We start from the raw sequence: 13,626 nt of genomic DNA, 5'->3' as shown, positions 1-13,626 counted from the left end.
CTACATGATATGTGTGCTGGAGCAGGGTTAGAACTAAACTCTGCAGGACTACGGCCCTCCAGGAACTGAGTTTGACACCCCTGCGCTAAACCAATACAGTCTGAGCCGGAAAGAGAATTGATTAGTTCATCACATGAGTCTTTCGGGTTTTTGAGTCGTTCCTTAATCACGTGACAGACCCATACACTAAACCCGTGGTTCTCAACCTTTTTTTCCACCGGGCCGCACTATGGTCCAAGTGCAAGTCTCGCAGGCCGCACGCATATCATTTACATATTACCTCACCAATACGAACCAACCTGATTTATAATATTATAGCCTAAATATTATGATATCTAAGTGATTACATTCATTGAAATAATAAAAAAAAAAATTCTGCTCTCCATAAATAAAACACCTGATGCTGTCGGGAGTTGACCAATTTTGTGAAATTTGGCTCGAAAGGAGTAACAGCACAATGAAGTTGCGATTGTAAGATGTTGTCTGTAAAGCCGCGTTCAGACTGCACGATTAGCCCAGTTTTTGGCTCGCCGACAGGTTTTGAGAAATCCCCGACAAATGCCCGAAATCACAGGCAAATCGGTGCTCGTTCACGCGAGTGACAATCACGCAGTGTGAATGAGCAAAGACGCGATCTGAGAGAATCCCCGTTAGATATTTGGCATGCTTAATATCTGGACTGGTCGGCGATTCAAAATCATGCTGTGTGGAAAGTGTTCTGACTGAAAACTACGTCGGCGATGACTGACAGCCAATGAAAGAGCAAGATACAGAGCAGCGGGGAGTATGGGGAGGAGTTATAGACCACAATAGAGATTGCTAATGTGTCGTCATCATGACGTATTCCCAGTGGTAAACGCAAAGCATTTTGGGAAACCGCGGCACAAACATAACGCGCCAGACTTCTATGCATGGAGGGAAGAACGCTATTAACTGGAATAGAAGTGGCGTAAAGCTTAAGAACGGAATATCCTTTTATCGTTTTCCAGCGTGGAAAAATAATAGTACAAGCCATGTTTCAGAGGTGACAAATAGTTGACGAATGGCATGGATAGCAGCAGTAAGGAGCCCAAGATTACCTTCGATAACACTCCACCACACATGATGGTGTGTTCAAAGCATTTTCACAAAGGTAAGTTACAATTACTCTCTGTAAATGTTATGTTGTGGGCAAAAACCAGCGTGTTTTGTTTGACTTAACCAGACCATTAGCTTAAGTTACCAACGTACTAAAACGTAACGTTAATCAGTTTTAAATGTTGTACATCTAGGCTACATAGCAATTTATTTGGTGACTCTGTTTGCAGGCAAACCTGCCTATGAAATGTTGGAGTGTGATCCTGACTGGACCCCTTCTCTGTACCTCGTCCATACTGAGGTCAAAGCTACGAACCGGTTCAAGCCTTTTTGGAGAATTATATACCATGCTCACATCTAATATGTAAATGTTTATTGTTTTCCAAAAGATTTTGTAATGTCTCTTCTCACATGTAATGATTTTTAGCCATGTCTGTAAATAAAATACACAAAGACTGAATGAAATTCTGCCTCCTTTATCTGTATTAAGGAAGAATTGTGCAAAATCAGTGTTCTTTGGTTGCAAACACAATTACATAACTTAAATAGTAGTAACAATCCAACTTAATTTCAGTTTCTTTACATATTTAACATGTAAACACATTTAGATGAATACATTTACATTATTAAAAAGTCCATAGAAAACTTCGTGTGTGTATGCACTAACACTTAGTATCATGTAGTTGTAAATATATGGGTGCTGGAAGTTGGGCAACAGTTTGACGTCCCTTGACCAGTCGCTCTGCTCGTAAGGATCCAGTCCTTTGATTCCCTTTTTTTCTCGTCATATCTCGTCTTTGCATTAGGATTTAGTTTTAGGCGGTATGGTACGACAATGTTTTCTTTAGTACGCTGCATTTTTCGATTATATTCTGTTTTTCACGCTAATTTTTCATTATTTTCATGCCAGAACACTAGCCTGTTATGCCAACCCATGTAAACTGGCCAAACATACCCATAATTCTTTGCGTTCTGATGACGTTGCCGCCCAGTTGGTCACATGTCTTAGCAATCTCTATATCAGCAAGCATGGCTTTGTTTCAGAAAAAGGCTTCTTCTCGGTCTATTTGGACCCAAGAAATGGAAGAAAAATTAGTAGAAATTTGGCAGGAGCACCCGTGTCTGTTTGACATTTCATCTGAGCTATCCCAGTCTCACGTGAGAACTCCGGTCTTGCACGCGTGATATCGCATTGTTTCCTTGTCACATCTCGCTTGTGTTTGGTTGTGAAACGTAGTTTGCATGCCAGACAGAGTTAGGTGATATATCTGCAAAGATGAGAGATCCAGAACCCTGCAGAATCAAACACACTGAAGATACTGAACAGACAGGTCGGTGTTTATTCTTCATTCGTCACTAATGAATCTGAAGGTAATAAAGCTTCAATGAGATTTATATTTGTTGTAAAAGAATTCTTTTTTCAATAATATTTATGTTAGATAATTGTGCAGTTGATCAAACATATTTAATAGTTCTCCCTATAGAAATTTGTGATTATAATGTTTTAAAAATAATTATTTGAAGAACAGTGTACCTAATTCATGTAAAGTTTCAGAGAAATAATAAAAAAAAAAAAATCAAAATTACCAAAAAAAATTTTTTAACAATTGACCTATTGGTAACGTTAGCTAGTTTTAGACAGAGATACCTTGCTGAAGCACAAGATGACATTAACATTTTGCTTGAGCAGATGAAAATTGTAAACTATATGAGAGTATCACAACCAGAAAACCAACATTTTTGTCTACATTGGGATTGGGGGTGAATGCTTTGGGACATTTTGCTCCGTTTTGTTTGGGTTTAGGAAATAGGTTAAAATAAATTCCATTGCCTATCCTCTCAGGGTACCTGGACTCACTCTTACAAGTACCCCAGACACATAATTTTTAAAAATTTTTACCACATAAACCCCATAAAAATGATGCGAGCTTTGGATCTTCCAATTTCTCTATGGCGTTGTTTCTCTATGGCGCTGAAACCTACAGATTTCTGCTCCCCATGCTCCCCATGCAACTGATATTCGACTGCCATTGGCTCATCTGTGTTTGAGGGGAGGGGCTTACCTATACGTCAATTGTCTACTTTACACTGTTACTAAAAATGAATCGATTTTACTTTTATTTCCGAGTTGATTGAAAAAAAACAAGGAGAAAGAAGAACTGAGTGAAGCTGAGGAGAAAAATCATGTGACAAGTTCAGATAAACGTTTGAGTTGTTCTCAAACTAAACAGAAATATTTAAATAAAAGAGTCAAGAAATCTTTCACCTGCACTCAGTGTGGAAAGAGTTTCACACAATCATCAAGCCTTAAGGTACACATGAACATCCACACTGGAGAGAAACCATATAAGTGTTCACACTGTGACAAGAGATTCAGTCGGTCAGGACACCTGAAAACACACGAGAGGTTCCACACTGGAGAGAAACCGTACACATGTGATCAATGTGGGAAGAGTTTCACACTAAAATGACACCTTACAGACCACATGAGAGTTCATACTGGAGAGAAACCATTCACTTGTGATCAGTGCGGGAAGAATTTCTCACAATCAGCAAATCTTAAGAAACACATGAACATTCACACTGGAGAGAAGCTGTTCACATGCGATCAATGTGGCAAAACGTTTTTGTGGGCTTTATACCTGAAGAAACACCTGAGAGTTCATACAAAGGAGAAGCCACATTCATGTCATCTGTGTGGAAAGAGTTTTTCATGTCTACAATATTTAATACTACACCAGAAAATACATACTGCTGTGAGAGAGTACATGTGCTTTGAGTGTGAAAAGACTTTTACTACAGCAAAGTGTTTAAAACACAAGAGGATCCACACTGGAGAAAAACCTTACAAGTGTTCACACTGTGACAAGAGATTCAGTGATTCATCACATCTGAAAAGACATGAGAGGATTCACACTGGAGAGAAACCATATCACTGCAGTGTTTCAATCATTCATCTGCTCTACACAGACATACAAAAAACATTCACAGTAAGTAGATAATCTTCGGATCCAGCACTTTCAGGTCTGATGCTGCGTCCAAATGTGACACAATAATGCATTAAGTATTAAAATATCATCTGGATAAATCTCTCATAACAAGTGACATGACAAAGAACATTATCTGAAGTTTTCACAGTTAGTAAAGTTCATCTTCATCTTCAAAACTAGCAGATTCAACTGTGAGATTCAGATCAACTCAAAAATGGAGTTCCTCCCCAAAAGAACAATGTCACAAAATTTTATTCTTGTATATAAATTTGTTTCATGATATAAAGGATATCATTGTGTGTTCTTATGAGTTTCATATTATGTTCAGTTGTCTTATAATGCATGAATCACTTGTAGTTTGCTGACACTTTCATGAAGGAAAGTAGCTTTTACAAACTGTTTTTTTGTTCAGTAAGCAGAAGAGGCTGTAACACTTTAAGAGAGACAGATTTATTTTTAACATTTTCTTCATTGTTGTTTTTTTAAATAAATCCTCCACTTATGATTAATTTTAGAAAATGCAGATGCAAGATATACTGTCATGTGGATTTGTAACTGATTCTTCTGTAAGTATGGATGGTATCTGAACCCGGTATTAAACAAGCTTGGGGGCTAAAATATGAAAGTATAGTATTTATAATCTCTGATCTGGTGATCGGTTCTGCTTTCGGTACTGGAGAAATTATGAAAACCATTTACAGTTTATTATTGCTACATAAATGTTATCATTCCAACTGTTTGTATATGTGATCATATCAAGGCATTTGTCTATAATGTGTTTTCATTATTTGCAATCCAAAAGTGAGATATACAGTATCTTGCACTTTAGGGCTGTGTGATTAATCTAATTTTATTTTCAATTCCGAGTTTGGCTTTGAGGTGAAGCGATATATTGGAGAAAATCTGATGTGTGAGTATACTGGATCTATACATTAGCTCTTAATGTGACAGCAGCCTAATAATAGAGTCATCAGAAATCTGATTTCAGTTCAAAGTGAAGTGAAGTGACTTCAGAGTGAAGCAGATACACGAGGAGCACGTCTGTCTGATGTCCACACTGAGCTTTCTGAACTGGTTTCTGGTGTTTAGCTCTGAATGAATCATGAGGATCAAACAGTGAACACAAAACACCAATTCTGCTTCTTCACTGAGATCTCATACATTAATGCTGAAGGGGTCACTGTTAGATGAAAAACACAAGACAGGATGAACACATTGCTATTGAGCACATACACAGAAACTGTAAAGCATGGATCATTTATGTTTCTGCTATTGTAGGCTCATTTCAGTAATGAATGAATGCATGTGTTAACGAAACAATTAGGCTATATTTTATTTACTGACAACTACAGGAGACATAAATCAGTAAAAGAATAAATAAAAGTAACCATCACAATAAATAAATAAAAGTCAACAATACACGAAACAAAGCTTTATTCAAACATTGTTCTGTTTTTGAAAGTTTACAGACGGTGAACCCACATCCGTCCATCACGTCCCTCACTGCTGCAGTCAGACTGAATCTGATCATGGATGGGACAGAGACATCGAGGCTGTCCTTGTCTGAGTCTACAGAGAGGATGAGGAAGACCACGATGACGCCCCTGAACCACACAACACTGAACAAGAGCAGGAGAACATGTGCGGGACAATCTGACTGCTGCTGTGTCTGCTCCAAACATCTGTGTGCTGCTCTCCATGAGCACCACTACCTGTAAAACATTTACACAGAGTAAAACACTTTATATCTCATGTTGTTAGCATTTTTTTTATTGCTAAATTTAATTTTATATTTTTAAAATTGCATGCTTTTATTTATTTATTTTTTTTTTTTTTTTATATATAAAGCTTCATTACTTCTGTGGTGTAGTGAACTGGACTGGTCAGCAGAAGGTTGCTGGATCTATCTCCGCAGCTGTAAGCACCGCTGTCTTTACTCCAGGTAGCTGTAGAGGAATTGGAAGTAACAAAATTATCTTACTTTATATTTTGGTTTCAGGGTTTCCTTTTTTCACAAATGCTGCGGTCACCTGCTCGACCACAAAAGCTCTGCATCAAATGCACAGCAATCATGAATCAGAAAAGTGCTGTAATAACTCTGTTTGAAATTACAATAATTCAAATAAACTACAACTTAAGATTTAAAAGATGTTTTATTGATGACTGTAGTATATTCACTGAAAGACTTTGATGGCAGCATTCCTTCATCAGTCTCTCTTCACCAGATAAACACACGTGTGTCTCATCTGTCCCTGTAACATCCAGACAAGAGTCAGTCTCCTCTGTGATTTATCTGTGATATACTGCATTTACACGTTGAGCTAGTTGCTGATGTGTTCACTCACTTTTTATCCAACACAAATGTTCCTTAATTTATCAAAAATACTAATAGTCAAATGGAATAGATAACTTATGTTTAGTAACTCTATGTAGATTTATTTATTTACATTACTTACATTCATCTAAAGCAGTGCTGACAGTGAATTCTACATAATAGCACACACACTCTCTCTCTCTCACATGTCTGTTTATGTTGTGATTTGCTCATCTGTAATTCTCTTAGAACATTTTCCTGTCTCATATTAAATAGACATTTAATCATCTTTAAGATGTATATGGCTTATGTAAATCCACTTTGGAGACGTACATGTGCTTACTGGAGCTCCGCTGTTCGCTATACATAATAAAACATGTTTTTACAGAAAATAAAATTACAAATATACTGTAACCCTACTATATAGTAGGTAAATAGGCAAATTAGAACGCAAATTAAGTATACGTACGTCCGAATCTCGCGAGAATTAGTGCAATTCTTGCCTACTCTTTTATGAACACGGACGATTCAAACATTCTCATTCGCTCACCTACTGTTTTTTGCATACTATATAGTAGGGAAGTATGCCATTTCGGACGCAGCTGATGTCTACTCTCTCTCTCTGTAATTCAGATAAATGATATAATTAATGAATTCAAATAAATGATATTTTATTGGTCTGCATGTACGTGTCTGATTTAAAGCAGGCTGAATGCTAACGAGCCTTACCTGACGGAAATGACCATAATTTGCACGGTGAAAGAATTATCGTCTTATACAACCATTCAAAAACTCTGCAGAAATTATGTGACCGCTGCACTGATGTTCATAAACTTGCATAACTGGTAAGTGTTTTTTTTTTCTTTTGCCTTGTGAACTGGCAGAGCCTTAAAGAATCTGTTTCTTTACATGTATTTGTTAGGCTGACCGTTGCATGCAATCGTGAAATGGCTCTAAATTTTACATTATTGCGCTCGGGTCGGGTCAGACGATCTCGGGTATGGGCTGTAATTCAATTTCTGTTGTCACTGTTTTAAGTTACATTGTCTGGAGAGTTTTCCAGTTTTTCAGGGTCCACATTTTGTTTGTATTATATTTATTATGAAGGGGCAAATTATAATCTCGATAATGAAAACATTTGCATGTATGGAGATTTAATTTATTTACATAAAGTTCGAGTAAACGGGAATATATTATATGAAACGTTTAAGTTTATTTAATTGAATATTTTAATGTTTTAAAATATATTTGTATTTATAGAAATCTAATATATTTACATGTACATAAATGTTTAATATGTTAACAAATAGGCTATTAGAAATTAATATATGGATATATATTGCAAATTAATATATTTACATAGTCTGAAATCTAAATGTATTTACATATAATTATGTACAAGTAAATAAACAAGCACATTTACAAGTAAATAAATATATGTAAATATTTCCGATAAAAATATATTTACATATATTTAATATATTTTTAATATTTCAAAAAATATTTACATACTGGGACCAGCCACCTGGGGGCGATTGAAACGAGATGGCTTCACTTTTGAGGACTAGTGCGGCACACTTGGATGAAACTAATCTTCTTCCGCTGAGCTTCTCACTCCAGTCCAGCGGGTGTCGCTTAAACACATGCGTTTGTTCACCAAACCATTAAACCTCAGAGGAAGAAGATCAGTTTCACCGCGCTCTGTTTTGTTTTGTTGTGGTGCTGTTTTAAGATAATATGTTAAAAGAAATGTTGTTTATGTACAGTTTTTGAATCTGGTCAGTAAGTTTTGAAGCAAGCAGGAATATCTGGAGGAGTATCATCTGATCTGAGATCTGCTGCTGTGAAGATGGTGTTTGTTAAAGAGGAGAGTGAAGAGAACACGAGTGAACCAGAAACCTGGAGAATAAAACACGAGGAACCAGAACCAAGGAGAATAAAACACGAGGAACCAGAAACCTGGAGAATAAAACACGAGGAACCAGAAACCTGCAGAATAAAACACGAGGAACCAGAACCCTTGATAATAAAACACGAGGAACCAGAAACCTGGAGAATAAAACACGAGGAACCAGAAACCTGCAGAATAAAACACGAGGAACCAGAAACCTGCAGAATAAAACACGAGGAACCAGAAACCTGCAGAATAAAACAAGAGGATCCAGAACCCTGGAGAATAAAACACGAGGAACCAGAAACCTGGAGAATAAAACACGAGGAACCAGAAACCTGGAGAATAAAACAGGATCAAGGAGGTTGGTGTTTATTCTTTATTCATCTTTAATCACTGTTTTCCCATAAAATATTGAATGAACAAAGATTGAAGCTTAAAATTGAATGGAACCGAGAAGCAAATCCAAAGAAAACAAAATCAGTGAAAAAATACTGAAAAAAAAAAAAAAAAAAATTGAAGAAGATAACTTTGCTTGCTTTAAAAAAAGTTAACTAAACACATCAGGTGTCAAATAAAAGGAAAGGCATGCCTAGAAATCTCTTTGTAATGAATTACTGCATAAATTCTAACACTCGGCTGTTATTGTCAGTTTTGCAACATGCAAATTATTATTTATTAAGGGTGGGACTGTTCACGGAAAAAAAAATCGAACCGCACGGTTCTCCACACACCGCTCGGCACGCGCTAGGACCGCGGTTCAACTTAAATCTGACAACGCATCTGTAATATGGTTTCTTATAAATAACGCGTAAAAGAAAAACAGGGTTTGGCTAATGTATGTTTCTGTTGATGGATGCGCATTCTGGCTTCCCAGTACATTACAACAACAGCGATGAGAAAGAGAAAAAAAAAAACCCGAAAAAAAAAAATCATTTATTCCGTCATCACCCGGGTGCTGATAGCGCGCGCACAGGTGAGACCTAAACAGCACACGTTGATATCTGTTTTTAAACTTATTTAATCTTTGCCAGTTTAAACATTTAAGAGCCAGAGGACGCGAGCTTGTGCGAGCAGTGAGAAGATTTGTGCATGCGCTTATCCGAAGCGCGCAAACCCGCGTCTCAGAACACGCGCAAATGGGCGTCGCTAGGCTTTTTTAGCGGGGCTGTAGGATTTAGCTCCATAAACTGTACACAAATTCGCGATCAACTCAGAGTCAATCCCCTTAAATTTCATATGAAAACGGTGGCAGACCCGTCTTCTCCCCGTCTTTTAGAGCGCTCTTCAATCCGCAGACCGCGGCGGAGCAGCGCGAGCGGACTCAAACAGAAACAGAGGACACAAGGTGTGTTTATCGATAGATTGATGGAATATCTGTATATGTGCAATTCTTTGCCATAAATACAGTTTACAAAAGGTCACGAGGGAGCAATCGGTTTCCCATCTATTGTAAAGTTTTTGCTCTGTTCACCGCTCATCACTCCACAGCTTACTCATTTTAAGTGAAAGTGAAAGTGAACGTGACATACAGCCAAGTATGGTGACCCATACTCAGAATTCGTGCTCTGCATTTAACCAATCCAAAGTGCACACACACAGCAGTGAACACACACACACACACACACCGTGAACACACACCCGGAGCAGTGGGCAGCCATTTATGCTGCGGCGCCCGGGGAGCAGTTAGGGGTTCGGTGCCTTGCTCAAGGGCACCTCAGTCGTGGTGTTGCCGGCCCGGAACTCGAACCCACAACCTTAGGGTAGGGTTAGGATTTAATTAAATATCAGAGTGATTGACAGAGATACAGTAGAAAATTATGTGTGGTTTTATATTAAATAATGACCCAGATCTTGAAATACATTTATTAGCCTTAGAGTAAGGGAAGCACAGCTTGGGAAATGAGAGCATCCAAGGAGCGTGTGAATGCTATATTTATTTTAAATATTTTTAATGTTCTTTAATGTTATCCATATTTTTTTGTGGGCCTCTTTATTTTATTTAATTTTTTATTTTTTTTATTTATTTATTTTTTTTAATCATCGGTTCAGGCACCATACCGTTTTAAAAGTATTTATATGGCACAGATAAAAAAAAAAAACAACAACAATTGATACCCAAACCTATTTATGACCGAGAGAGAGAGAAAGAGGCTGTGTGTTTGAATTACCACAAGAGTTTATCTAAACGCAAAAAAAAGAATGTCTGTGTGCGTGCGCAGCGTGATCTGAGTGTGTGCGTGAGGTACAGTGAAGACAGCCCACTAGTTTAGAACTCTTCTAATTTTTTTTTTTCTTTAAACGTAGAGAGTGTGTTGATTTGTGCAATAATAACCTACCAGAATGAGTACATTAGTGGGGAAGTCGTGGCCTAGTGGTTAGAGAGTTTGACTCCTAACCCTAAGGTTGTGGGTTCGAGTCTCGGGCCAGCAATACCACGACTGAGGTGCCCTTGAGCAAGGCACCGAACCCCTAACCGCTCCCCGGGCACCGCAGCATAAATGGCTGCCCACTGCTCCGGGTGTGTGTTCACAGTGTGTGTGTGTTCACTGCTGTGTGTGTGTACTTTGGATGGGTTAAATGCAGAGCATTTAATCACCATACTTGGCTGTATGTCACGTCACTAAAATCTGAATATTGTATCTGGTGGGGAGTGCCCAATGTAAACATGAAATATATGCCATTACCTATATTGTACTGTGGTACAGTTATGGAGGCCCTTCATAATGCAGAGGTCAACTGCCAATAGTTAGCAACGGCTCTATGCAGTGTTTAATAAACAGCTGTTTTACTAAATTCTTTTGAGATAAAATTCTGTGTATTCCTGTATCGTCACATGTATCGTATCGTGACTTTGCTGGTGATACACAGCCCTATTAATTTCACATGAAGAGTGCCTTTTTTCCCCAAAAATGGTATGAAAGTGACTACCGGTATTATGTTGTTCCGTGATATGGATTTTGCTATACAGTGGATAGCGTTATATATTCATGAATTAAAATTTTGCATTTATATAGTTTTGTTCAATCTGGTTCGCTTTTCAAATTTTAACACAAATGACGATAAAGAGTCAAGGCTGAATGTTTTTGTCCTCTGTGTGCAACGTCGTACTACACACGTATTATGAATCAAACACAGAGCATTGTAACAGACCAAATGAACAGAGCACAAATCACCTACTCCAGTGGTTCCCAAATTGATAGTGTACAGTCAGCAGATTATTTTGCAAAAGAAACCTCTGCAGGGTCATAAAGACTACACTGCATAACTGTCCCGATTATCATGCGGCCACTTGCCTAAAAAGTTAATAATTTGATGCAAAATATTAATTTGACATTTTGATTACCTCAACATGACTCGCAGTACCCGCTTGAGTGCTCTGTTATCAGTTGTAGCAGTTGTGGTTGTATCAATAACAGACCACTAGATGGCCCAACTGATTAATCAGAGATATATTGAGTTAAATAACTCTGACACAAAAGACAATTTCAAATATTCATTAGAGAATCATGAAAAAAATAGTTTGCTCAAAAATATCAAGCAGCACAACTGTTTACAACATTGATAATAATCAGAAATGATTACTGAGCAGCAAATCAGCATATTAGAATGATTTCTGAAGATCATGTAACCGGTCAATACAGGTGCGTTCCATCCAAATTGCGCAAATTGAAATTGCGAATTGAAAACACACCTAATTGAAATGCGTCAATTTCGCAAAAATTGATGCATCGCGATGCGGACGTGAACGATTCTGCATCGATGCAGTAATAGACCATAATCGATTATAGCCCACTGACGTCATTCGCTGACACACTTTTCACGCGAGTATTAGAAATGCACTCGCTATTTTTAAATCTGAAATCTGGGCACATTTTGGAAAACCAAGCTTAGTGTGAGTAAAACATGCTCAGAATAATCTATTCTGTGCTTGGCTTTTCCCCACATTGCACGTGGTGTGTGCGCTAGATAATCGCGGTGGGCTTCATTGCACAGAGAATATGCGCTGTAAGACATTCACGCATTGCCTGACAATGTGTTTCCACCCGACTTTATTTCAGTTTTACCTTAGCTATGCTTTCATTTCTGCCGTTTGGAATGCAGTACGTATTAGATGCACAGAACTCACGTACTGACAGACTTTCACGTGCGCTTTGTGTTTGTTTGTCCTGAAGCTCGTGGTTGCGGTTAAATACACTTGCATCTCCGAATACTTTTTATGATACGAAATTGATGTAAACACAGTCAGTTGTGTTTTCAGAGCAGGACAAATGATCTGATGTGTCAAAATAGATCTGTGCATTAGTGTGAATGCAGCCAAGCTGCCAGTGTCTATGATCTTATCAGTAATAATCAAACGGCAGATCAAAACTCTTTTTGTTTATCACTCATAATTGTCATACCCCCCCCCCCACCCCTTTATTGCTTTATATTTGCTTGTATGTTTTGAAGCTATATTTTCTGTTTAATTCTTAACAATTGTTTTGGTTTATTAATAATTTGTAATTATTTTAAAAAGTAGCCTGGTTTTATAATTTAATAAAATTGCACAAAATAAATTTCATGTTATCCTGATGCATCATGATGCATCGTGATATCGAATTGAATTGAATCGCTGACATGATAATCGTAATCGAATTGAATCTTGAAACCAGTGCCGATTCACACCCCTAGTAGAAACCCTGAGTAAATATAATTCCTTAATTTAATTTGTAAAGAAATCTCATTGCTCTGTGCTGTCTTTACCGACAACATCTTTTCTCTAAAGTGAGGGGTGAGCAGGGTACTGAGCCATTGGGTTGCAATTCTCAACCTCGCTAGATGCCGCTAAAATTTACACACTGCACCTTTAATTAAACGTTTTTTTTCCCCCACTAATAAAAATATTTTATCATTAGCTAGCTTCACACTGAAGAGCTGCTTTATAACAGAAAATCAAGTTGTAATTCTAACTGAAAGCGACACTGACCCTGGTTTTTCATGTTAAATACTGTAAAGCTGCTTGATTTAAGGCTATCTATTGCATAAAGTACCATATAAATAAATGTGGCATGACTGGACTTTACTGGAGTACCTGGAGTGCAAACATACACATCGCTGTAATCAGATGCATTTTAAACTGCTGCTTTCTCACTGCTGTCAGTTTTTAATGTGTTTATTTTGTTCTTCTTAATGAGAGGAAAGCACACGTTATATATTTACATATTCATCTAAACACTGCTCAGCAGCCTCAAGTTCAGATGCATTTGCTCTGAGCTGAAGCGTTGTCTTCTCTTGAATTGCATTGAGCTGAATTACAGTCCTGCGCTACAGTGCCACACTGGTCAAATTGCGTTATTGCAGGCTCTTACATT

General features: G+C 37.6%; 1 pseudogene; it reads left to right on the top strand.

Moving 5' to 3' along the window:
* The first annotated feature begins 3,027 nt into the window (after positions 1 to 3,027).
* On the top strand, positions 3,028 to 3,877 carry LOC122136688 (annotated as a pseudogene).
* The last annotated feature ends 9,749 nt before the right edge of the window (positions 3,878 to 13,626 follow it).

The sequence above is a fragment of the Cyprinus carpio genome, chromosome B3 (genome assembly GCF_018340385.1).
Source record: "Cyprinus carpio isolate SPL01 chromosome B3, ASM1834038v1, whole genome shotgun sequence".
NCBI classification, from domain to species: Eukaryota; Metazoa; Chordata; class Actinopteri; order Cypriniformes; family Cyprinidae; genus Cyprinus; species Cyprinus carpio.
Note: the sequence above shows the minus strand (reverse complement) of the source record. Positions and strands in the feature narration are given on the sequence as shown.